The 25,742-nt window shown below is 55.9% G+C and overlaps 1 protein-coding gene across 6 annotated transcripts in view; it reads left to right on the top strand.

The window, feature by feature from the left end:
- RBFOX3 (RNA binding fox-1 homolog 3) overlaps positions 1-25,742 on the top strand; it is a 362,978-nt gene that overhangs the window by 186,066 nt on the left and 151,170 nt on the right. For all 6 annotated transcript variants that reach the window (XR_012492320.2, XR_012492319.2, XR_012492317.2 and 3 more), the window contains exon 3: positions 13,223-13,327. The gene's annotated coding sequence lies outside the window, so the exon portion shown is untranslated. The remainder of the gene's footprint in view (positions 1-13,222; positions 13,328-25,742) is intronic.

Raw genomic sequence — 25,742 nt, 5'->3', positions numbered from 1 at the left:
ACAGGCTCCTCCTATCTTCTCAACACCAGTTGCAAGAAGTCAGAAGCCTCGGTGGGATGGGGAGCAGCAGGAAATGCTGATGGGGAACCTGCTGTGCCAGGAAAAGGGGCCCCCCAGCCGCCTGATGCTGTACCCCTAACACCTCGGACAGCCCTGCTGGGGGGGGGACACTACCCCCAAAAATGTAATTGATTTCCCTTCTTGCCAGTTCTTAGCGAGCGTGGGCTTTTCAGCAGGAGGGAAGGGTGCCTGATTAGAATGTCTGAAGAGGGCAGCGAGTTACAGTAATGGACACTCTTCTAGCTGTCTCCCCCGCTCATAAATCTATCCCCCTCTGAAAGTGCAGATGGTCCATAATCGTCCATCACGCCACAGTTCAGCATCGGACAGCTCCCGGGCGGGTTTTTCCTAAGAGGCTCCTTTTTCTGCAAGCTAAACGGAACTGAGGCTCGCGCAGCCTCTCCCCGTGATGGAGTGTGAGCAGGCCAGCCATCAGGGGTGATTTAGGAGGGGGCGAACAATAAATATCCAAGAGGTTGGAGCTCAAAGCAGGGAGGCGGGGGCGGGGGGGGCGTCACAGCAGCTGTACTTACATTTTTGTTGTTCTTGTTGTCTTTTATTTTACTTTATTTTTGAGGGACAGCAGGTGGTAACATCCTGGGGAGGGGTGGGTCTTGAGTGACCTCTCCAAGGAGCTGCCTCCATCCTGAGGATGAGCAGAGGATTGAAGTTAGGGGGCCATTTGGTTGGGGGAATGTAAACGGCTGGGTAGGTGACGTTGGAGATAAATAGGTTCCCATCTTACTGGGCTCACTGGGTGAGTCCCTCTGAGGTTGAAGCTACATATTTTTATAAGATGGCTCAAGTTGTCCCACAAATTCCTACCATGCTTGGGCCCAGGAAGGCCCGGCCCAACAGGGCGCCCAGACCCACCTGTGGAATTCCCAGGGATGAGCCCATCATTGTCTTCCCAGGGCAGGCTCAGGTGAGAACAGCTCACCTGTGACCATGCTTATTCAACTCAGTTTCTTTGGACAGCTGCTCCCTTGTGTGGGGCTCGCACACAGCGGGAATGGGCAGGGTTGGGGGTGGCTCAGGCCTCAGTGTCCCTGAAAGGTTTCTACATTATGTACAAAGGGCCGTGTGCCCGGTGTCCCAGGCCCTCCGGCCGGCCGAGTGACCTCCCCCAGCGTTCCTACAGACCCCCTTCTTGGATGCATGGGACCCTTCCTGTTGGGCCCCATCCTTCCCTCCCTGCACGCAGGCCTGTGGGCAGCCTTTCGTGGCTGCCCAGTTCTCCCCCATCTTCTCTCCATGTCCAGCGGCAAAGAAGTGGGGGCTGGGCTGTGAGGTTGATGAATGAGCACCTGCCTCCTCCAGGTGCAGGCCTCGCTCTGCCAGGTGGTGCGCTGGAGCTGCACTGCGGCGGGAAGGCTGCCTCTCTCCCCCCACCCAGGAACTCCAGGCAGCAGAGCTGGGGGTCACAGGCCAGACACCTGCAGGTTCATCTGCAGAAACGCTTGCCTGCCCGCCTACCAGAGCGGCTGCCGCCAGGGAGGCAGGAGGTGACTACGTGCCCCTCCCCCAAGAAGGGGGAGCTGCCAGGGGGAGGGTCTAGTGCCAGCTGCACCTCCTCACTAACCCTTGAAGATGGAGTTCACCTAGGAGGCACCCCTGGGCCCCTGCGGTCCCCTGGGGAGGAGCGTGCGTGCCCTAGAAGCTAAGGCAGCGTCCCTCTACTCATTTACCAGATGTCAGCCGGCTCCAGGGCCGCCACTGGCCCATGGCGGATTGCTCTGGAAGCAGACGACGTGCTTTATCTGTGCCGCTCCATCCTGGGAATGACAGCCACCCTGGCCCCCACTGCCAGCTCCTTCCAAGCCCCCTGCAGTGTGGTAGGTGGCTCACTTCCCTCTGCTCCTCTGCAGGGAGGCTCAGAGAGGGTGGCAGGAATGGTCGCCAGTACCTGTCAGTCCCAGGCCCGACCCACAGTGCCAATGAGTGGTGGGCAGAAGGATCTGGGAAGAGGCAAGCAGCGCCCCTGGGAGGGCTCCAAGAGGTGGGCTTCCCATCCCCACACCGAACACAAGCACTTGAATGATTCTGCTCCTCCTAGAAACGGGCGCCTGTAGATTTGCAAATAGCCCGGAAATGCAAGTCCCCGAAGTCTCATCCCGCCTCACCCGCTGGACAGCGCTGTGTGCCCACACCATTGGTCTCCTTGGCCGCCTGCGTCTGTGCATTAGCGAACTTGCTTTGGGCTCACGCTGGTGCATCGCGCCACGCACCGCCGGCCGTTCTCGCCAGCTCTCGGCAGGCAGTAATCTCTGGCGGGGGCAGAGGGGTGCCGAGCAGGGACACCGCCTCCTCTGCAGTCCTGGCAGCGTGGAGCACAGAGGACGGCCTGGAGTCGACTCCACAGAGCAGAGTTGGGGAGGGTGCAGGTGGGTGGGCAGGCGTGGCCACAGGGTGCCAGTGTGTTGGCGGCCTCACAGCTGCCGTGGCAGGCCCTTCTCGTGGCTGCACAACGTGCTGCCTCCCCACTGCCCAGTGTGCCAGATCAGGAGTGCGACTCACCGTACGGTGGGCGCCCAGGAACCGGCGCCTGTGTCTCCATCCCAGGCCAAACCATCCCAGGGGCGTGTGTGTGGCGGAGCATCCATCCCTCTCGTGGGCTGCAGCACGGGGACACCTGTGCTCGTGTCTGTCACACGTTATTTCCAATGCTATGACCATGGCATCAGGATGGCACCGAGGTTTAGGGCCCTGAGAGCTTTGTGGGAGCCCCACATCTGGGGAAGGCCTGCTGGTAGCCCAGCCCCACTTCCCTCCCTCCAGCACGTCACCCATGGTGCTTCTTACTGTCTAACTAATGCCTGTGACGAGTGTGGGCCCCCGTCCACACCCAGTGCCAGCCACCCTCACACGTTCCTCTGGGTGCTTTGCAATTGGGCTGTGTATACAATTGGTGCCAGAGCTGGGAAGGGGCTTTCCAGGCAAGGGACGTTGGAAACTGCAGCACTGTCGCTTAACCCACAAGGTGTCACAGACCCTCTGTGAGGTCCCAAAGACAGCTCTGGATGGTGACCCTCCAGAAGTTGGTGTGTGCACAGGTGCGGTGGGGGCTTTGCAGACCGGGGGCATGCCTGGCACCTGGGCGCGTCTCTCCGAGACACTTGGCTGCATGACACACACATGTCATCATTTCTGGGGAAACAAGTTTCTCTTAGAAGCCGGGGCCTTAGCGCATCTATCCACTGCCCCCAATCGGTCACGCTCCACATGGGGCAGGAGAGCAAGGGAACTAACTTTTATTAGGGCCTTGCTGGGTGCCAGGCTCTGTGCTGGGAACTCTGCCTGGGCACGCTGCTGGCGCCATCTCATCTAAAGGCTTGGCACGTTCTCCCCAGCCCTCCGGCATTACAGTCTCAGTGAGACCATAACCTCCTTGCCGGCGCTGCCGCCCGCCCACACGGGCTGTTCTGAAGAACTGCTCCCCCTCCCCGTTCTTGGTTGGCGAGCCCTCTGCTCCGGCCCCATGTTTATCTCTGCCCCCAGAGCGCAGCTCAGAGGCGACCCTTGCCAGTGTGCCCGCCTATCTCTCTGTCCGCACCCACCTCTTCTTTCCTTACCCCAACGTTTTTCTGCATCACTTTTTGCATTTTTTAAATCGTCATAGACATGTATGTCAAGTTGAGCACAAGTCAAAGAAAGTTTTCGTTTGAGCTCCTGAATTAGAATATAGATTCCTTCAGGCTCTCGGTTCTGTTCCTTAGCACCACTTGTCCCCACTTCCTAGGCTCCCCACGCTGCTCAGTTCTCAGTGAGCCTGTCCTTCCCCTCTCCTCTGCCTGGTCACGTCTACCTGCCAGGACACGGGCTCACAGCTCGCACACAGCACACGTTCTGACGAGAACATTCTCACCTGCTTTTCACTGAAAATTAGACGTCGCTGTTTCTCCTGTGTGCCTTGCAGAGCCTGGGTGTCCTGGCCTGGCAGAGTGGGTGTGTCCTGCGGGGCTTGGGGGGCACAGTGGTGGTGGTGGGGGGCTGCTAAGACCTGCTGCAGCCCCAGGAGGGTCCGGGCTTTCTGCTTGTTTTCTTTCCCTGACATTGACGGTTGACATTTCACGCAGGGAGGACATGAGGTGGGGACCTGGGGTCGCTGGCCTTTGTAGGTCGGAATGTGCCTTTAGAAGGCCACGCTGTCCATCTGCGCCCGGGGTCTCAGCACCTCATTTGGGCGCAGTGAGGTTTTAAGCCCACTTGGGTTCATAGCCCATTTGAATCTGAAAAACAAAGGGCACCGATCAGATAGATGAGGGGTGTTCTGTGGCGCTGCTGGCCTGTGGGGTTGCATCTCCCATGCCCTCGTGCCTCTGGAGTGGCCTCCCTCAGCCGTGCCACCAGGTACATTCAGGAGCCAATGCTGGGGCAATGGGAGTTCTTGGCCGAGTGCCACATCCTCTGCCTGTGCCGAGAAGGTGGTTTTCGGGAGCTGGGAGAATCTGTTTTCCGCTCACCTATCAGTGATGGCAACAGCCAGACTGTGCTACATACAGAGAGGGTGGCTCCTCGGGGCCATTTCTGCCGCAAACAGCAGGTCTGCTCCGAGGTTTTAGGGGGAAGACCTACGCACGGCAGACCCTCCTTCTGGCCCCGGCTGCTGTCCCAGTGACGAGCTGGGGTGCCAGCAGCGCCTGCCCATTCTGTGAGGTCCCGCTGCTTGGGGTCAGAGGCAGCACCAAGAGGGACTCCAGGGGCCGCATTTGTAGTGCACAGGAAGCAGGCCCATCATGAGAAGTTGCCCACGTCTCAGGAGACACGGGCCCCCAAATGGCCCAGCCCCCCGGGAAATGGCCGCTTGAGCCAGCCAGAGCCTTTGCACAGGGAGGCTGATGTGTTCCCTCAGGGGCCAGGACGAGCCTGTCCGGCCGTCATTCTCTCCCACCTGCTCACGCCCAGCTCTTCCCTTTCTCTCCTCTTCCTTCCGCTGAGGGCTGCTGAGCCCCGGCTTCCCTCCGCTTTTTGGTGACACAGTGTGACTTCTCTTCCTTCGTGGCTGCGGTATGTCAAAACTTTGTGACAGTAAAGATACGCGGGGACAACCATCTGGGAAGTAGGTCACCTAAAAAACAACAACCTGCCTATAATTAAACCAGCTCCTTACACCGTGGGCTGTCTCAGGAAGAGCCAAAATCCGGCGGCAGTTCCCACCCGCACCCCCACGCCTTCCCTCCCTCCATGGGAAATTTCAAAATGCAACTCTTGGCACAAAATTTTCCAGTAAAACCCCATCGGGCAAATAATGAAAACATCACGATTTAGTGCTCAGAGTGCTCCTGGTCTGTATCATTGAAAGGGGCTGAGGCGACGATGTGAAACAAGAGGGGGTGTAGGCGGGCGTGGGGGTTTTCTGTAGCAGGCCCTCCCAGGCTCTTGGCGGGATTTTGTCCTCGGTGCTGGAGTTTTGGATGGCCCACGCTGCAGCCCCTCTTCCTTGTGGCTTGCTCGTCCCTCGCTGGGTTTCTCCTCGGCCACTGGGGAAACAGTCGCCACCTGGACCATGCAGGTCACCAGGCCCAGCACTTGTGTGTCACTCATGATGGAGTTAGCCACAGTCCTTCACAAGGGTCCCGCTGACAGCTCTCAAGTGGAAGCTTCCATCTCTTCGTAAGCCTGCAGCAGGCAAGCAGTCGGTGAGGTGGTGACCGATTGACCACATGCTGGGGCTTTTTCCAGCCCCCGAGACAACTGTTCTTAGGAGGAAGAGGAAAAAAGACATGTCTAGAAATGACAGAGGGTAAGCTCTAGAAGATCATCCTGAAACCCACTGATTAAGACACGGAAGTCATTGTCTGGCGTGACAGCATCTTGCTGACGTATAGGGCAAGATTTGTCAGCCAGGTGTGATCGTTTCCCCACGAGAGAACGGCCGAGGTAGAAAACAAGAAGGGCTGCCCTGAGACTCACCTCGGCCTCATGAATGACGGCAGTTTTCCCTTCCTTCCTTCCTTCCTTCCTTCCTTCCTTCCTTCCTTCCTTCCTTCCTTCCTTCCTTCCTTCCTTCTTTCTTCTTTTTCCCCCAAAGTCTGTGATTTCTAAGCACACAGCAGGCATCAAAACCACCTACCGGTTACCTGGGAAGCAAGTAGTTGATAAGGAAAAGTCGAGGGTTCAGGGACAACTTGCCAATGTGCAGACGACCTCAGGCCTGCCTTCCCAACCCCAGAAGGCACAGGGTTGTCCCCTCCTAGGTGTCCAGGGGAGGAAAATCCTCTTTTCTGGAATGACCTGCCACGTGCACCGGTGTCGCTTCCCACACGTGCTCAGGGTTTGGTTGCCAGGAGAGCACTGCAGGTGGGCCCGGACCACCCCTCCCTCCCCCGAGTGGAGGCCAGGTGTGCTGACCCATATGCCCAGCCGGGGAGCCCCGACTACCAAGGGCGTCACTCGTAACTGCCTCTGGTGCTGAGGTTGGCGTGGGCCTGAGCCAAGGCCTCAAACGTCATCCATTGACTGACTGCAGAATCGATGGTGACTTCCTAGCGGCCACTTCGTCTGGCAATAAGCATCTGAAACCTTATGTATCGGGTCTGGTTTGGTGGAAAAACTGCAGACATCAGAATGCCAGTGACCTGGGTCTGCGGTTTCTGTCAGGCTGTGTGCTGAGCGGGCGGCCTGGACGGTGACAGCCCCAGAGCCCAGTCTCTGTCTGAATGGTGACGGCAGTGGGGGTGGTGGGAGGAGGGTTCAAGGAGAGAGGAGAGGGCAGCGCCAGCATCCCGCCAATCCTTGTGAAGTGTTAGCTCCTTTCTCTTCTTCGAAGGATGTGTGTGTGTACATGTGTGCATGTGTGTGTACGTGTGTGCGTGTACTCATATGTGAGAGTTGTACATGTGTGCATGTACTCATATGTCAGAGAGTGTGTGTACGTGTGTACGTGTGTGCATGTACTCATGTGAGTGTGTACGTGTGTGCATGTACTCATATGTCAGAGTGTGTACATGTGTGCATGTACTCATATGTCAGAGTGTGTGTGTACGTGTGTACGTGTGTGCGTGTACTCATGTGAGAGTGTGTGTGTGTATGTGTGTGTTGGTGTGTAGGCTGGGCAATCAGACAGTTAGAAGCTAGGATTGCCAAGTGAAAATACAGGGTGCCTGGTTAAATGCTAATTTTAGATAAACAACGAATAATTTTTAGTATAAGTACGTCTCAAATGTTGCATGGTGTATACTTATACAAAAATGTGAACCATTATTTGTTGTTTATCTGAAGTTTCCAATGTAACTGGGCATCTGGTAATTTTATTTGCTAAATCCGGTGACTCTCCGTGGAACGAGGTTTGTTACTTGCGTCGTAGGTGTGCTTGATGGGAGCGGCGTGCAGGGACCGGCGTCTTGGGGGCCTTGGGGGAGGCGGGTGCACGAGGAGGCTGCTTTGCCCAGCTCACCGAGCTCGAGTCCCTGAGCTTCAGTTTGGCCCGGTGACTTCTTTTCTCCCTCTCATGTTTGGAGGTCCTTCAGTTGCATCGGCAGAGCTATGAGTCGCAGACCATCCTGGCTGGGAACAAAGAAGCAGCCCCGTGGTCACCCGGACTAGGTTGCCCCCGAGTCTACACTGGGCTGCCCGGCATGGCTAGAGTCTGCTCGCCCGACTCCTGACCTGGGCGCTGAGCAGTGTTCTCGGAGCCTGAACCGTTTGTCTCATGGGTGACAGTTGATCTCCCTGAAATAGGACCCCATAGAATTCAGCAGCTGCCAAACAGCTGTGAACCCACCACACAGCCCCGTCCTTCTTCTCAGCCCCTGACCTCCACAGTTCCACACTAGCCCCCCAATCTTCTACCGTCACTAACCCTCCCATCTGTTCAGCACCCCCAGGCCTCTCCGATTTTTGCTTGGCAATTTCACCCAGTTCTCCCAGCCGACTCAGTGGCTGATTCTGGTGCCAGCAGCCAGGGCACATATCAGCAAAGGGGACTAATAGGAAATGAAATCACTTCCTCCCCTGAAGACCCCTCCCCGCTCTGCCTGTAGACCCATCCCTTGCAGAGTGAATTGTTTCCAATCCAATCTCGTTTTTATTGAAGTTTCCTCCAGGGTTGGCTCAGGAGACTTCTCCCCCAGCCTCTTCCGTGTGACCTTATTTACCAGAATCCCCTTGGCGTGGCATTTAAGTGTCCCCATTACCATTTCGTGCATCTTGCTCCTTGAGAGCATGGGCCCTCAGAGACCTTCAGGGTGGCGGGCACGGCGGCAGCCCGCAGAAACACCAGGCTTGTTTTAATTGGTTTGAAACTGTTGTCGTCGACCACAGAGGGGTCCCTTTCCTGGAGTAATGACCCGGAATTTGATCATGCAGCTTTTATTAGCTTGTAACACTGACGGTGTGAGAGCAAAGCCAGAGCCTGGCACACATCTGCCCGCCTTAATGCACTCTAGCCGAGCGCACATATGTCCAGCCATGGCACGCTCGAGCTGGGCACACATCTGCCTGCCGTGCAGGAGCCATGGAGGACGTGAGCAAGTGTGACAGTGCAGCCCAGGAGAAGGCAGACGGCAGCTGTCAGGGAAATCATGGCGGGCCAGGTCTCAGCACACTCGCAGACCTGCAGAAAAGCATGTAGGAGGCAACGTCTCTGACAGAGTGGCTGCCCTGCAGACCACCCAACTGCTCCACGCGGGGCTCGCTCTCCTCCCCACCCGCCGTCTTTCGGGGGCTGGGGGAGGTGGGCTGTTTACAGGTCCGCTCTGGGTTCCTCGTGTGCTTGAAGATGTTTGCTCGCCAGGGAGAGGGAGAAGCCATGTCAGCACCCAGAGCTCCCTGGCACCTACTCAGTGTGGAGAGGCTTTGCTCAGACACCGGGCCTGGATGCCCAGGGAGCTGTGCTCTGCACTCAGTTTTCCAGGGAGAGGAATATGAGGGCAGCTGAGTTCTCGGAAGCCCCAGTGGTCTGGAGTCTAGAAAGCTGGGGACGTGGTTCCATCCTGGGTCCGGTGGGGCAGCTCCTACTTCCGGTCTGCTCAGCCTGGTTGTTTCTAAAGAAAACCTCAGTGGGCAGCAGAAGGAACGAATCTGACTAGTTTATTGTCCTTTAAGTGGAGGGAGTCGGAGGGAGACCCCGTTCTCCCAGTGTCACATGGCTGCATGTGTCGCTCATCTATTCTGCCATCCAGGTCACCCCCTGATGAGATTCCGTTGAGCCACTGAGTGTGTAAGACACCACACTACCTGCTGAGTGGCCACCTGCCTGTCATCACGGTCCTTGCTCCCTCAAGGGGCTTACAATCTAACCACGCTCATCTCAAAACAACGTTTTGGAGAATGTTGGTAATTAAGATAAAATAAAACACATATCTTTAGTCCTCCACCTTCCGTTAACAAAGGTTAGCATTTTGTTACCTTGCGTGGTCTCATCAAGAAAGAAATGAAGCATTTCAGACAGAGGCCTGGAGCACCCCTCATTCCCTGCCCCAACCCCACCCACAGGCACTCTGAGCATGTCTGGTGTCCGTTATTTTTGTCCCTTGAAGAAGCGTTTGCAAACATGTAACCATGAACCACATATTGTATGCCTTTTAAAATGCACATACCGGCATCTTTCTGCATCTTCCTTCTTCTGCTCAGTGTTGTTTTGTGCGGCTCCCCAATGCTGACGGATGTGTCTGGTGCATTCCTTTTAGCTGCTGCTGAGAAATCCGTCTCAGGACCCGCCCTTGGTCTTCATCCTGTTTCCTGTAGGAGCGTTTCTGGGTTTGCAAAGTGTGGCTGGTTCAGAGGGTGCCACGCGTGGGTCTCCGCCTGCCCTCTCGCGCTCAGGCGCCCAGTGTGGACAGGCCCCCGTCTGTGCGTGGCCGGCTCTTGGACGTTCAGGTCTTGACAACAGCTCTCCAACACGTGTGGAGCTCTCTGCTCCCACCACCCTCACCGACACAGGTGGCCAGTCTCGTCCACTTTGGTCCAGAATAGCGCTCAAAAATGGCAGCTTGCTTTAGTTTGAATTCCCCCAATTTCTGTGCATCTTTCCTCTGTTTATCAACAGGTTTGGGGTCCTGCATGCTCCTGGGGGACTGTCTGTTACTGCACCCTCTATTCTCTCACTCGGGAAAGCAGTTTGTACCCCAGGAAGATTTAGAGCAAAACATGAAACCATTCTGCTTTATAAAAATAAGAAAGAAGAAAAGAAAACGGGTCACTGACGTGGGACTTCCCAGTGAGGCTGCCGCTGCAGGAGCCCCACTTGATGACTGGCTGTGAACTCGTGGCTGAAACACTGAGCAGCCCGTGCGTGGGGCCCCTTGCTGCCCTCCGAGGCTCTCCGGCTGCCTGAGCCCCAGGCTGGGCCTGGCGGGGCGGGACCCTCTGACTCTCGAAAGAGAGTGGGTGGAGATACCAGTGGGGATGAACAGCTGCCTCCAGAGGGTGGAGAGACGGACATTCGGCCACAGGGCAGCTCCTGGAGGAGGGGTAACGGGCAGGGGAGCCCACTGGGCTGGGGGGCACCTGGTGGGCTCAACACCTGGCTCAAGTACCTCCTTCCCTGGGGGAGATGCCACAGGATGCCCAGGGATTTCCAGGGGAAGCAAAGGGTCTGGGCAAGTGATGTAAACAGCAGATACCAGGCCCAGCCAAGTCCGTCTCCGGAAAGAAAAGACAAGACCCCGCCCCCATTCCCTCTGCCCTGAGGATGTCACCGGACCTTGGCATTGTCAGGTCCCCTGATCTACAGGCATTGTGCTTTGCCCCTCCCACACCCAAAGGCCAGCCTGGGGGTCTGTTGGGGGTCTGGGGTGAAGACCCAGCCTGGGAAGAGGCGAGGTAAACAGGCCCAGGATGTGATGGCTAAATGAGTGAGTGATGCATAGAGCGCAGTGCAGTGGGTCCTCTAATGCTGTCCTGGGACTCGTGCTTGGGAAGTGTCCAGGGCCCCTGTCCCCTTTCTGTCACTTTGCTAAACAAGCCCCTGGCATGGGGTCCAGCTTACCCCGGCCCCACTTGCTGCACCCGCACTGAGGATCCTGCCCCAGTGTGGGTGCTGAGGGTTTCTGGGGTTGTGCAAGAGGGGCTGGCTACTGAAGAGTTCACATTGCAGGTGGGGAGACTGAGTCACGCTGGCTGGCCCTTGCAAGAGAGGACAGTGTGGTAGTCACAGCTAGGCTCTGCAGCCGGAGCCCTGAGCTTGGGCCCCGGTCTGCCAGTGGGCAGGATGTGCACCTTGGGGCAGGCTCTCCAGGGGTTTTGTGCCTCAGTTTCCCTCTCGGATCACTGGATGAGTTAATGAGTCACAGCGTGGAAGAAGGTTCTGAGAGACTTTGTTATCCTAAGCTCCCTGACCTGCCCCTCCTACCTCCATGCTTCCATGTGCTCCAGCCCTGGGAAGACCCGATGGCAACCGCAACATGCTTTATTAGGCCGATAACATCTTAAGTCCATGAGCCCCTGAGACCCCTGGTGTCTTTCTGTGCTCGGAGGGGCAGGAGGTTTCCTGGCCTGAGCCGCGTGTGCTGTGTGGAGTGAGGGGCATGTGCCCACCCCGGGAAGGGTCCTGTCACCTGAGAGCCCCCGCTGAGCGCACCTGCCCTCACGCGCGGTCATGCCAGAGCCTTAGGCCGTGGTCCCCTCACATCTTCACCAGGCCGTTACTGAGGACGTGCGTGGCTGCCCTCGTTCTCTGTGTCACTGAGGCCCTCCCATCCCCCTCTTTTAAAACTCTGCACTTCTCCTCGACTCCCCTCCGTTCCTTCCCCCTCTTCATTGTCTACGGGGACTTTTCCTGGTGTGCCTAATTCCCGGGGCTGCAGGGGCTCCAGGGACGTGGCCCCACCTCGCTACACACACACAACCCTGCGAATCGATTCTGAAAACGATTAGTTCCGGTACAGCAACGCTGCTCACTGTGGTTTTTGCTTTGCAGTTATTGATTCATCATCAGAATTGGGAAGCGATAGCCAGGAAGGGGGAGGGGTGGGACACAGAGCGGGGTGGGTGCAGAGACTGTCCTGCAAACACCAGGGAGCTCGGCTCTGACAGCCAGAAACGGATTTTGAGGCCCACGCAGAAGCCTGGCTGGGGCCAGAGGGTCACTTTCCAGAGACTCGAGGATGTGTGTGCCTGGCTTCTGCCCGTGCAGTCCCTGTTCCCAGGCAGACAGCCGGCCCCTCGCTGCCTCCTCCCCCACCCCTTCTGTGCCACTGCAGGGGCACAGCTCCTCCCCTGGAGCATGGTGGGGGGCAGTGGCATTTCTGGTTGTGTTTATGGGGTGCAAGCTGGAGAGACTGTGAGTCAGGGAGCAGCCTCAGAGCAACTGAACCAGGAGGAGCTACTTACCCATCTATCTAGGCATAACTGTCCATCCTGAGACGGATGGATGGATTAGAGAGATAGATGATTGATAAGTGACAGATGGATAGACAGATAATAGACAGTGATCGATATTGATAGATAATATAGATAATAGATAATAGATAGATGCATAAATAAATAGATAATAGATACATGATAGGTAGATGACTGACAGATAAGACAGATTAGATAATACATAGATGATTGACAGCTATAGAGAGATGATAGATGATTGATGTAGATGGTAGATAGATGGATGGATGGATGGATGGATGGATGGATGGATGGATGGATGGATAGATGGATAGATAAAAGATAAGAGGTTTGTTTGAAGGAGTTGGCCCCCAAGGCTGGCTGCGGGGAGGCTGACAGGTTTTGGGGAAAGGGGTTAGGCGTTTAGAGACACTTCAAGGTCTGCACCATCCGCAGGTCCTGGCCAGCTCTGCGCAGCTCCACATGCCTGGAATGTGGCTGGTGCTGGGGAACCCGGGCCGGTAATGGGGTTGGTGCTGAGCCTTACCCCCAACAAGGCTCCGTTGTCTTGAGAGAAGAGTGGGGGCCGTGCTGGGAGCAGGTGACATGACATCCCACCTTCAGTCTGGTCATTGCCAGTCGGACCCCCCGCCCCCCACCGTGTCCCAGCGTGCTGTCCCGTATTGTGAGTCTCAGCGCAGGGCGGTGGCAGAGCTGGGGGCGTCTGTTGCAGCTTCTCCCAGCCTAATGCTTTCTCATGTGCAGTGTTCAAAGACGCCGTTCCCATGACAGTCTGTCCTGTGATATTTTTAATCAAGAGCGCGGGAGAGCGTGTGTGATGTGCTCCAGATCATCAGAGACTGAAATGGGTTCTTTCTTGTGTTTTCTTTTTCTAATGCAGCGCTAAGTCAGAACTGCCAGAGGACGGTGGCCAGCATTTCCCGTGAGTTGGTCTGCTGGCCCCTCTGCCGGGAGCCTGTCCTAGGAGGTCCCACTCTGCAAACAGGTGCGTACCCTTCACACTGAACTTTCAGGTCCTCAGATCCCAGCTTCTCAGCAGTCGGAGCAGGAATGTGGCCTGGAGGGGGGTGAGTGGGCAAGCGGTGTGGGTAGCGGAGGGTCCACACCTGCCCCCGCACCTGTCCCTGGACCCGTCGTTGGTGCTTGTCACCTGCTCTTTCCTGTCCCTTCACTAAAATGCAAATCAGCGACTGTATAATAGATAATTAATAGACTGATCAGCCAGCAAGGGAGGTAAGTAGATAAATAATTTTAATTATCTTTGGGTCGCCCATAAATTCCCTCACTGCCTTTTTATTAAACTCGCTGTTTACAGGAGTCATTTATACTGCATGTCGTCTTGGGAATCCCTCCCCCACTTGCGTGGCGACTCCCACCAGGTCTGACCAGGCTGGAAACATGGCGTGGCAGACAGGTCCTTCCCAACAGGGCCCAGCTCTGGCACAGGTGGCCAAAAGCTCTGCCAGTGTCAGGGGCAGATCCCGCTCAGCTCCCCGAGGCCCACCCTCCGTGCCCAACGTGGCACAGCCTGTATTTACACAGACTCGGAAAACTTTATTATGCTTGGCACCTGTGCTGTAGGTATGAGCTCACTCTCCTCCCCAGGGATGGCCTGGCCTATTCATAGCCTTGGCTGAGCTTTCCTCCTTGCTCCCAATGCCAAGACAGAAAGTGGGTTAATAAATATCAAAGAAAAGGCCCTCAAGAGGGCCTGGGGCCAAACTATCCCGGGCTATCCAAGAGTGTGGCAGCCGGGCCCAGAGGGGCGGGGGCTCCCTGCACCCCAGCCTCTCGTCTGCGCCCTGAGGTCCAGCACCCAGCTGTCAGCGTTGAGGACGGAGCTCAGGTTTCCACGGAGGACGGCGGAGGCCCTGGTGGGGAGGGCTGTGGTCCCGGCGGAGCTCAGGTGTGGCGCTTGGCATGGGGACGTGAGGGGTTCCTTGGCTTTCCTGCCTCCCCTTCCCACCTGCTCCCTTTCTCCATGGGTTTTGCTCCTGCGCCTCCTCGGCAGCGCGAAGGGAAAGGGGAACTGGCCTCGGAGGGTCCCCACAAGGCCTCTTCTCCTCCCCTCCTTCCCCAGCCCTGGCGCCTGGCGGGCCTGGTTCAGCCTGAGTTAGAAATACTGCACAAAGGGCGTGGTCCCAGGGACTGACGGACGGAGCAGGAAGGGGCAGGAGAGCTTTCTGAGGATAGGTGTGCCCAGGCTCCGTGTGCGGCCGTGGCTGGCGTCCTGCACAGGTGTGCGAGCCGGCTCTGGGCTGCGGGCTACCAGCTAACACGGCTGAGCGCTCGGTGGGGGTGGGGAACAGTGCAGGGAGGTCACTGCCAGCAGCTCCTAAGTGGCAGAGCCGAGGCTCACAGCTGGGGCAATGACCACAGCCCGCTGCCTGTAGGCCGGGTGTGAGAAAGTTCTCCCAGAGCTTTGGGCCTGGCTCAATTCCCTCTGGGTTTTGCCTGGTGGTGGTGGTGTTGCTGCTTCTCCTGGTGAGACTGCCCCTGGCCCAGCCCCTGCTGCCCGGGCCTCCCCGATAGTCAGCTGGGCGTAACCCTGTCTGGGCATCTGGCCTCTTTGGAGGGTGACTGTTGCCCGAGGCAGAAGGGGGAAGGAATTCGGGCTGAGCCTGTAGAAAGGCCTTTTTCAGTGTAATTCCTCAGTGGAAGTAAAGCCTGTAAAGGGAGCAGAGGCTCCCTGCCCTTTCAGGAGTCTGTGTGGCTCAGAGCAGGGTCCCCAGCCCACCCAGGCTGAGTGCGAGGAGGATAGTGAGGGAAGAAGCAGAAAGAGCTGGTGGGGAGCACCTTTCCAGATGCTTCCGCCCTCCGCTTGTTTCAGGGCTGTGCTGGAGGGGTGGCGACCAGCCGTTTTAATTGTGGGCAGACAAGGGGTCAGGCCATGACTTTCATCAGCACATGGAGATGCCAGGAAAGCACATCTTTCTGTACCCAGAGAGCAAGCCCCGTGGTGACAGTAGTGTGCCTGTGCTTTTCTGGTTGTTTTGTAGACCTTTTTAGGGTTTCTTAGCTGTTTATGTTTTGGGTAATTGGAGGTGGATGGAAAAGAAAAACAATAATGAACAAGAGACCGGACGGAACTGGTCAGCCCCAGTCCCTTCACCCAGTGACGGGTATCACAGCCTGGCGTGGCGAGACCGTCTTCCTGTCCCCGCGCCTTGGGATGGGCAGGGCCACACAAAGGATAACAAGCCAGCCCGCTGGCCGCCCTTCCAGCGTGAGGCATGAGGCAGGGGACACCTCATCTCTCCTGAAGGGCCCGTCACTGGGCGGGTGTATACTTCCACCGCTGTGCTTAAGCCTCACCCAATGGACGAGGACCCTGGGACGGGGGCTGGGACTAGAACTCACATCTACTGGGTTTTCGGACCCGTCGCTCAGCGCATGCACAGAAGTGCTTTGTCCACCAACCGCCATGACGGAGGGATGTGTCTGGCTGTGGGTGTCGGGCCTCCTCGGACGGGGCTTGTGGAGGCCAGAGAGTGGGGCCTCTGGGTGGGAGCCCCCGGGCTCGGGGAGCTGAGTGAGGCGTGGTCACTGGAGCCTGCTGTGTCCTGGGTTTGGACTCAACACTAGAGGCCGTTTGTGGAGCTGAGCTGTGGTACGTGGGGTGGGGGTGGGGGGACGGGGACTCTAAGCTGGTGAGGATTTTCTGTCCCCCTGTTCCCTTCCTAATTCTGAAATAGGGAAGTAGGGAGAGGGTGCCGCTGTGGTCCAGTTGCTGTCAAAGTAGAAAGTCCTACTATGTCACACTGTGTCACACCCATAGACGGTCACAGAATGCCTGAGCTGGGAGGGGCCCAGAGATCTTCTTGTTCAGCTCCCTTCTCTTCTGGCCAAGAAGGAGGCTTGTCTCTGAGGCCCAGGATTTGCCCCAAGGCCCACAGTCACGGGTGGATCAGGCAGCTTTCCCAAGTCCCGCCCAGGACTTTTGAGGGACGGCAGCATTGTTTCAGTGGCCACCCAACCAAAAGTGGCACTTATAGTGGTCAGCGGTCCTGTCTACCTGGTCCACCTGTGGGGCAGACAGGTTTATTTCACAGGCCCACATGCCCTGGGGACGAGCGGGTGAGGGCAGAGGCTGAGAGCCTTGTGTGCCCGGGGTGGGGTAGCCCGGGAGCTCTACCTGTGCCCCTGGATGGCCAGGCCTCATGCCCGCCTGGCCCTGCTGAATCACCACAGGCTGGGGGCTGGGGGCTCATCGTCGTGGGGCCGTCACCTGCCCCCAAGCACAGCGGGCTCGTTCAGTGCCCAAGGAATGAGTGTGTGACCCGGCAAGAGAAATGGTGTGAGGGAGGAGCCCCGTGGAAGCCGAGAGGAACCTGGTCCTCCACAGACATGAGTGTGTGTGAGCACATGGCCCCGAAGGCGACTGCAGAGAATCCCGGAGTCACAGCCAGGAAGGGTGGCCCTGGGTTTGCCTTCTCTTCCAATAGCGCTTCCATCTGCCTCCCCCGGGGCTAGGAGAGTCTGAAGGCCTTCAGTAGGATCAATTTTTTTTCTTTTTAAATGAAAATGAACTCTTAGTGCCTTTTCATTATGGCCCAAGCGGTAGATGTTTGTGATAAAAACACAGACAAGAAAAACGAAGGCAGGAAACACACCCACAGTCCACTCTCAGAAATAACCACTGTTTACAGCTCAGCTTTTGGAATTTTCCAGATGGTTTTCCACCATCTACGTAAAAGCACCACAGTTTGCAGTAGTGTAATCACGCTGTGTTTATTGGTTTGTAACCTGAGTTTTGTTGTGGTTGCTTAACGGTACTTTCAGGAACATATTTCTCAGTTGATGTTCACCTCGTTTTTAATGATTGAATATTATTTCATTGCACAGAAGTACCATAATTCACGTAAGTAATCCCCGCAGCTTTGTTTCCAAGTCGTAAGACAGGCATTAGCCACTGACCCTGTTTCCGGAACTCCGTGCCACACTTGAAGAAACCAAAAGATTAATTTCCCAAACAGGCCTTAGGAGGTGCTTATTCACGTTATAAAGGAGTCGGACGTGCCCTCCGAGAGCTCCTTTGAGAAGTGGGCTCCTTCAGGCACTAGAGTGAGCCCCAGTGTGTCGAATCCCAGCTCACTGCAGCTGGAGAGAGGGTGGCACCTGCTTCCCAGCCCATCCCTGTCCCTTCCTTCATGGAGCGCTTTCCCAGCTCAGCCGGATGTGTGTGGGGCGTGTACACACACGTGTACACATGGATATGCACACAGTATTTGGAAGCTTCTCTCCATTGTCGGCTGAAAGTTGATGTTAATTTAATTCATTACTAACCACATCTCTTTATCAGGTGGGCTGCTCCCAGCACCCATCCTGGGGAATAAGTTATCCTTTCTCTCAAAAGATACAGGGAAATAGATGCTGATGAGGTGACGCAGGTCAGAGCTCCCAGCTTCGTGACTTATTATTTAATGAGATAGATAACCCCCCAAAGAGAAAATACTTAGGGAACTTTTCATAAAACCGGGTCTGAAAACCCCCAACCCCAGCTGCGGGTTGGTGTGCACAGGCTCAGTGCCCAGGGTTACATGGTGGCGTCATCGTCCGTGAAGTGGCATTGTAAGCTCCCCTGAGAGGATCTTCGCCCTGACAAGTCCAGCTGCCTGCCACCCAGACCCCCCAGAGGAGAGAGCAAAGACCTGGCCACAGCTGAAGCATCTGTGTGTGTTTACACAACCAGATACTGAGTAAACCATCGGTAAACACATTTCTGGTATATTTGTATTCAATTTCAGATATATATATATATATATATATATATATATATATATATATATATATATATAGTAGTTTATTGAGTTGAAATTCACGTGACATAAAATTAACCATTTTAAAGTGAACAGTTCAGTGGCATTTAGTGCATTTGCGATGTTGTACAGCCACCACCTCCATCTACTTCTGAAACATTTGCATCGCCCCACAGTGAAACCCCTCACTCCGGTACATTTTCGATTAATATTTAGAGTGACTGCTTTAAAAGGTGCCCCACCTATCTCCAGCCCTTCCCCTGCTCTCCCCTAAAAATAAAAACTTTAGAAACCAGGGCGAGTTGAGCAGTGTGTAAAGTCTGGCTTTGGCATCCGTCATCCGTCCTTTCACTCATCCATCCACCCATTCGTCCAGTCATTGTTTCAGCACGTGTTCGAGGGGGGCCTGGCGGGTGCCAGGAACACCCAGTTTGAACCCTGGCTCAGTCTCTTCTTAGCAGGTGACCTTAAGCAAATACATACCCTCCAGGCTTCACTGTCTTCTGTGACCAGTGGGTAACAACGCCCTCCCTGCAGGGCTGTTTGCAGGATGGAAGCTCCTTACTGTTCGTGACCGAACCAGGGTGCTGCCTGGTCTGTGGTGCGAGCGCAGTGTCTGTACAGATCCTTTAACATTTATTTTTAATTGTGGTGAAAATACACAACAAAATGTACCACTTTAACCATTTTTACGTGAACAATTCAGTGACACTAAGTGCATGACATTGTTGTGCTGCCGTCCCCGCCATCCCTCTCCAGGACTCCTGTCTTGCAAAACTGAATCTCTGTCCCCATTAAACACTCACTCCGCTTCCCCTCCCCCAGCCCTGGCAGCCTCCCTTCTCCTCCCTGTCCCTATGACTCTGACCACTCTGGGTCCCTCATAAAAGTGGAAGCCTGCAGGATTTGTCCTTTCGTGCCTGGCCTACTTCATGTAGCATCACGTCCTCAGGTCCATCCCTGCTGCAGACCACGTTGTGTTTATCTGTCATCTGCCAGTGGACCGTTGGGTGGCTGCCGCCTCCTGGCTGCTGTGAGCCACGCTTCTCCGTGCAGGTGTACGTGTCTGTTCACCTGTCCTGGCACGATGATAGCGGAAGAGATTTGGAAACTCACTGAGGCTGAAACAGTGAGTCTGTCTTCTTCCCTCACTTCCCTGTCTCTCTCCCTCTGACATGCACATGCTCTCGCACAGTCACCCCCGTGAAATGGATCTGGGAAGACAGGCCTTTAGATGGCGGGGTGCGGCTTTGTCGCGGACATTCTGCATCCCTGTGTTTGGGGTACGTCTTTGCGGCTCGCAGTCTTGAAAAGAAATGTGCCCAATGGAGGCGATTTTCCTCCTGACTTTGGATGAGGCTTAGGGGGCGCCGTCATCCTGGGAGACTTTGTCTCTGATCCACTGCCCACTGACAGGCTCTGAGTCCTGGACGACTTGGGGAAGCAGAGGTCTGGTGTGATTGAAAGGCTGAGGCCACCTCAGTGGGCCCTGTCTTGACAGAACGGGAACTGGATTACTTGGGCGGAGCCCTGAGGTGTCCCCCCTCAGGGGTCTCTCCCAGGCTCTGCCCTGGAAGGAGGGCGTCTTCGGGCCAGAACCTTCTCGTTGGGGCCTGCGTGTGTTCAAGCGACTGCTGGGCAGGGCAGGAGGGATGATGTGGGGCCGAGAGTCAGGAAGAGCCTTGTGCGTTCTCCAGAAGTAAGGGCAGGAATTAGGGGCCGCATTTCACCCCGACAATCGGGAGCTTTCTGCTTGGGATTTTGTCTATAAATGTGGAGACTTGCGAGACAGAAACACTGAAATGTCAGTCCGTTCTCTCCCGAGGCCCATTGATTTCTTCTGGAAACAAAAATCAACATCAGGGGACCAGCCTGGTGGCTCAGGCGGTTAGAGCTCCATGCTCCTAACTCCGAAGGCTGCCGGTTCGATTCCCACATGGGCCAGTGGGCTCTCAACCACAAGGTTGCCAGTTCAATTCCTCGAGTCCCGCAAGGGATGGTGGGCTGCGTCCCCTGCAACTAAGATTGAACACGGCACCTTGAGTTGAGCTGCCGCTGAGTTCCCGGATGGCTCAGTTGGTTGGAGTGTGTCCTCTCAACCACAAGGTTGCTGGTTCGACTCTGGCAAGAGATGGTGGGCTGTGCCCCCTGGAACTAACAATGGCAACTGGCCCTGGAGCTGAGCTGCGCCCTCTACAACTATGATTGAAAGGACAACTTGACTTGGAAAAAAAAAATCAACATCAGATCCCAAGGTCTGTGGGGCCTTAACCCGCCAAGGTCTGGGGCATGGAGTCCTAGGGGATTCTGCTGTTGTCCTCAGAGCCTGAAAACGTTGGCTGGGAAACGAAGACACCTGAGAGGTTCATCACAACAGGCAAAACAACGGTAAGAGCACAGGCGACACAGCTCTGTCCGAAGTGCCTTCATCAGGTCGGCAGAGCAGCCCCGCTCGCACCTCCCTGCTCTTCCGATGGCGTGCTCATCCGTGACTGTTCTGTAGGGCTGTCCGTCGTTCACGTGTGAGGCGCGTGGCACACACGTGTGTTCCCCCTCCCCGAGGATACCCCTGCCCAAGGCTTCAATGTGGTAACTTTGCCTTTACTAACACACAGCAGATATTCTTGGTAGAAGTCAGAGCTGCCATTGGCAGGATTGAATCTCCCGTTCTGGATGGTGTCACCCTCTTTTCTTTCGGACTCCCCCATCTCACCTGGGTGCTTGGTGCTGCTGGAGCAACCCTGAGCTTGTGCTGCCATAACATACAAAACACCACAGACCCCACGGCTTAAACAATAATCTGTTTCCTCACAGCCTGGAGGCTGGAAGACCAAGACCGAGGTGGGCAGGGCTGCTTCCTGCGGAGGCCTCTCCACGTGGCTCGTAGCGGTGTCTCTCCCTGTGTCCTCATAGCATCTTCCCTCTGTGTGTATCTGTGTCCTGATCTCTTCTCACAAGGACCCCGTCATACTGAGTAGGGCCCACCCAGCACCTCTTTTTAACGAGCTCTCCTCCTTGAAGACCCTCTAAACATAGTCACATCCCGAGGGGCTGGGGGTCAGAGCTTCAACACCTGAATTTGGGGGATGCACTCAGCTCACAGCAGAGCCTGACAGCCTCTGGCATCGCGCTGGGTGAGCCGGGCCCCATCCTGCCGAGTGTGCATTTGGGAGTGGTACCCCCCATGCACGTCCCACGCTCTTTGGCGTCTGTGTGGCCAGCCACCTCAGTCCTGCAAACAGCCCTTCATTTATTAGCTCCTTTCCACGTCCAGCCCATCTCCCCGCATCCAGCTGCATCTACTACTGGGAGCATTTGACAGCGCGAAGTCCAAACAGGCCTCTCCGGTTACAGACATTGGCCCTCCTGCCTCCAAGCCTCGCTGGCGCTCGAGTGCAGCCCCTGCCTCGGATCGATCCGTACACAGGACAGTCTGCTTGCTTCTGTCTCCGTGCCCTCAAGGTCACTGCGACGTTGTATCAGATGGTGCCGTGTTGCAGTCCCCAGGAAGAGCTCCACCCTCTTCCACGCCGACCCCCACACCCCATACTCGGGGTGCATAAGTGGGGGCAGAAACGCGAGGAGGTGGGGCTCCATGCTCCTCAGGCTGACCCCCACACATGCCATGTTCTGAGAAGGACCGACCTGCTGACAACAGAATCTTCTCAGTGCTGTCGCATGGAACTGGCTTGTCCTCTGTGCCTCTGCCTGCAAAGCCCCTGTCTCCCTGAAAAGCCTCTGACCCTCTGACAGTCAACTTGAACGTCACCTCCTCCATGGAGCCATCCTGCCACTGCCCGTCCCACCTCCCTGCTCTCCAGGCGTCATTTTGGCCCTGCACTCGCCAGACGCAAAGCAATCATGCTTCCTGCCGTGTCTTCTCCACCAGGGCGGGCGCGACTTGCAGAGATGTGTTCAAACTGGCCTTTGTGTTCCCAGCCACTTCTTCATGGGGCCCAGCCCATCTCTGCCGCTCAAAAAACGACGGTGTGGCTCAGCGGCATGCCTCCCAAGTAGCTAAAGCCCACGACCTTTGCCTACTCCTAGGAGAGTGGTCAGGGTCCCCGGACTGCCGCAGAGCAAGCGGCCCTCACCTGCCTCCTGCGGCTGGTTTGCTCTGTCACTGTGAGTCCACACCTCACCCAGATGCGTCTTCTGTCTGCTCGGTGCTGAGCTCTCCGCCGGGACACGCTGCCGGAACGGGACACTAATGGCCACTCCTTCTTCCCAGGCACAGGCTTTGCTTTGGCATTTGATACTTGTTGGTTTGATTTTTATTTCATTTGATCACTTGGATACACTGGGACAAGTGGGCTTTTCTGCTCAACTGTCCAGGACAATTTCTAAACAGCGATTGGGGTGGTGTAGGGAAGTGTCCCGGGCCACTGAGTCGCCCTGTCAGCTTCTCTGGCCCCTGATTCCAAAGGCTCAGCTTCTGACAGCTGCCCCAGGTGGGCTGGAACCCACACACCAGTCAGTGTGGCTGGTCGGGCTGTTGTGAGTAAGCAGGACTCGGGCCTAAGGGCTCCATCCGGGAAAGGACATATTCCCCATGTCAGTGGCCGCCCTGCTCTGTGGCCCGCACTGGGCTGGACGACAGCCCCACCAGCTTTCCATGTTTGCCCTACGTCACTCTGTTCCTATGCAGGCCAGCGCCCCACTGGCTGGCAACAAAGGATCTCGGTGACACTGGGGATGGCCCCAGGAGGTCACATGACCCCGGAGAGATGGATTCCACCCCCGCTGTGGGGCTGCCCAGGAGTCGCAGGACCACCCAGCACTGAGGTTGCCCTTTGCACCCCAGGGACGGCTCCCAGGTGGATGAACACCTCAGCCATAGGTGAGCCAGCGATGGGAGGCTGACCCAATGAGAGCCACGGGAGTTGCAGCCCCGAGAAGTCCAGGGTGTCAGGTCTGCTGAAAGCCATTCTCATTCGGCTCTGGTGTGACGTCAGTCCCCCCGCTCAGGATACCCCAGACCCGAACGGTGGCTGCTCAGGGAGAAGAGGAGACTCTGTGGGGCTCCGCTGAGGAAGACAGTGGGCCTTGGAGCACTTTCAGAAAATGAACAAAGACAGAGCGAGAGACGCTGACCAAGGTCAGGAAGAAAGAGCCACGCTGGTGGGGGAGGAGGATGAATGAGGACGAGGACGAGGGCAAGAGGAAGCGCAGGAAGGAGGGGACGCGCTGGTGACAGGGTGGCTGTGGGACAGGCACAGCGGCCAGTCTGCACACTCAGCCTCCTGTGGGCACTGTCCTGGGCGCCCAGCTCCCGGGGACGGACAGATGGAGGCCCGCTGTCCACTCTTCCTCCAGATCGGGGCTGGGCCCTTCCTTCATTGTTCCTTTTCCTGACGTTCTTAGTGTCCTTGTCGTTTTGCATGTGCGTCTGATATAAAGTAAAGAAACGGCATGACTCTGGCACATGGTGTGATTATTACATAATGAAACAAAATGCCCTGACCCAAATAAGAAAATCAAAATCAGATTGTGTGCGTGCGTGTGTGTGCGTGCGTGCGTGTGTGTGCGTGTGTGTGTGTGCGTGCACGATCACATTGACAATAGTGACTTTGGGGGGGATTAAATTTTTAAAAAGTGTTTTGCTGATGGCAGGTCACTTTTTGAAAAGTTGTTTTGTATTTTCTTTTTGAGTCTGCGCACTAGAGAGCCCCATGAATTCTGAGCTGTGGAATCTGGCTGTGTCAGCAGTCCGCGAAATGAATTGATATTAAACGCAACAAAAGTCTCCCTAATTCACCTCATTTCTGCCTCTGCCCTCCTCCAACCCCTTCTCAACTCCCCCCACTTGTACCCCCAACCCTGCACAAGCCGTAATGGAAAAGTGGAAGAATGGAGGTGGCCATTACGACTGGGAATGACGTTGGCTCATCTATTATGTAAAATCTCGTTAATTATTATTTACAAATAGCTGCCCTGCCACAGGCAGATGGACAGACAGTTGGACAAACATGACTGTGCAGCCCGGACTCGCCAGCACTCTGATAAAGGACTGTCACCCAGTCACACACGGACACGCTAGCCATCCCTCGGCCAGGGCGTGCCCTGAGCACCCACTTGGCCCATGGTTTCCCTCTGGGATCGTGCGCAGTGCGGAGGCTGGGAGTTGGGGGCACGGCAGAAACCCGAGTGTGAAGTGGCAAGAACGGCTGAAAACCAGGGAGCAACAAATAGCACACAGCATAAACCATCAACTCCTGGTCCTTCCGTCGGAACCTTCTCTCACATTCAGACCCCACAGTTCTGACTTTGGAGTCAGGCACGGCTTCTCCCAGAGTGTCCATGGGAAGCCCGCCCCGCCCTCCCCCGAGCTGGAAGGCTCTAGCAGCGAGGGGATTGGCTCCCACCCAAAGTGTACAGAGGGGCCAAAGCAGTAGGCGTCCCCCCGCCCCCTCCCTTCCTCACCTTGCCAGGTGGTGCATTAAGTTTTCCCTCCTGCCCTCCCCACAAAACGAATCTTGATTTAAGAAATCAGACCTGGCAGCTGTGTCTCGTCCTTAACATGCTCCAATTGCCAGGATCTGGAAAATCTGCTGTGGGCAGGCAGGATTGCCTCCAAATGCACATCTAGCGTGGTGGATTTAGTGAGCACACACGCGGCAGAATTTATCTGCATACTGCCCGTCTCATGGGCCCCAGCCACTGGTGCCAGATTAAACCGTAGCCTCCGAGAAGATCCGCAAATCTGAGCACGTCCTGTAGTGGCCATTCTCTCACATGGAGCCTCTGACACGGACCCAGTGTGGTTGGAAAGGTGAACGGGGCTCTGAGTAAAGCCTACGAACATCATTGTCTTGTAAGAAAATCAGGCTGTTTGAGCTGGGCTCTCGTCTCTCCCCCAACAAATCTTAGTCTTACCCACCTTCAGGCAACAATCTCTTCCTCCTGATGGCCAAAACTTTAGGAAGTTATTATATAGAGGGTTGGTGGGGAAATGATTTAGAACAAGTGACAAGCAGTCACGTTTCAGATTTGATGGAGGCAGATGAGCAGTGACATGAGCCTCCCTAATCACTGGCTGCTGTTTCCAGGTGACGAATGACTGCCGTGTGCTTCTAGGCATAGGCTAGAGATAAGCGGAGAACATGTCACCAGCCAGGACCTCGGTCGGTGGGGAGCTGCCCCTGGCACTTCAGGCCGCTGTCCGTGGTGCTGAGTGCTTGTTCTCCCACACCCAGTGTACCTCTGTTTCTCTAAGAAGGGAAGGCGTCTCCTGGAGTAGTGTACAGCTATTTTATGCCAGGATTTGACGACAGGTATGTCCTATCTAGTCTGCTAAACTGCCCTCCAGTCTGTGATTCTGCTGAGGGGTTGCAAGTGTGGAGAAACTGTTAAGAAAAAGCGGTGGCTTATTGAAGAGGAATAGAAAGCTGGTTCAGTTTGCTCTGCTTTTCTAACTATGAGGCAGCCTTGTGGCCACAGTGGGACAGTCTAGTGGCACGCAGTGTAAATATGTACCTGTTCTGGTAGCCGGATGGGTGACTCTGTGAGATGAGGGCATTGCTTCCTGAGCTCTAGCCGATCCCATGCCAGCCGAGGGCTCTCTCTCAGCCTGATTTCATTTCTTTATCCTGTAACAGCACTGGGGCTGAAACCCTAACCAGGATGAACTCCTGCAGCCCT

The sequence above is a fragment of the Rhinolophus sinicus genome, chromosome 12, assembly GCF_057876585.1.
Source record: "Rhinolophus sinicus isolate RSI-liver-muscle chromosome 12, RSI-T2T, whole genome shotgun sequence".
Taxonomy (NCBI): domain Eukaryota; kingdom Metazoa; phylum Chordata; class Mammalia; order Chiroptera; family Rhinolophidae; genus Rhinolophus; species Rhinolophus sinicus.
This window is presented reverse-complemented; position numbering and strand designations above follow the sequence as displayed.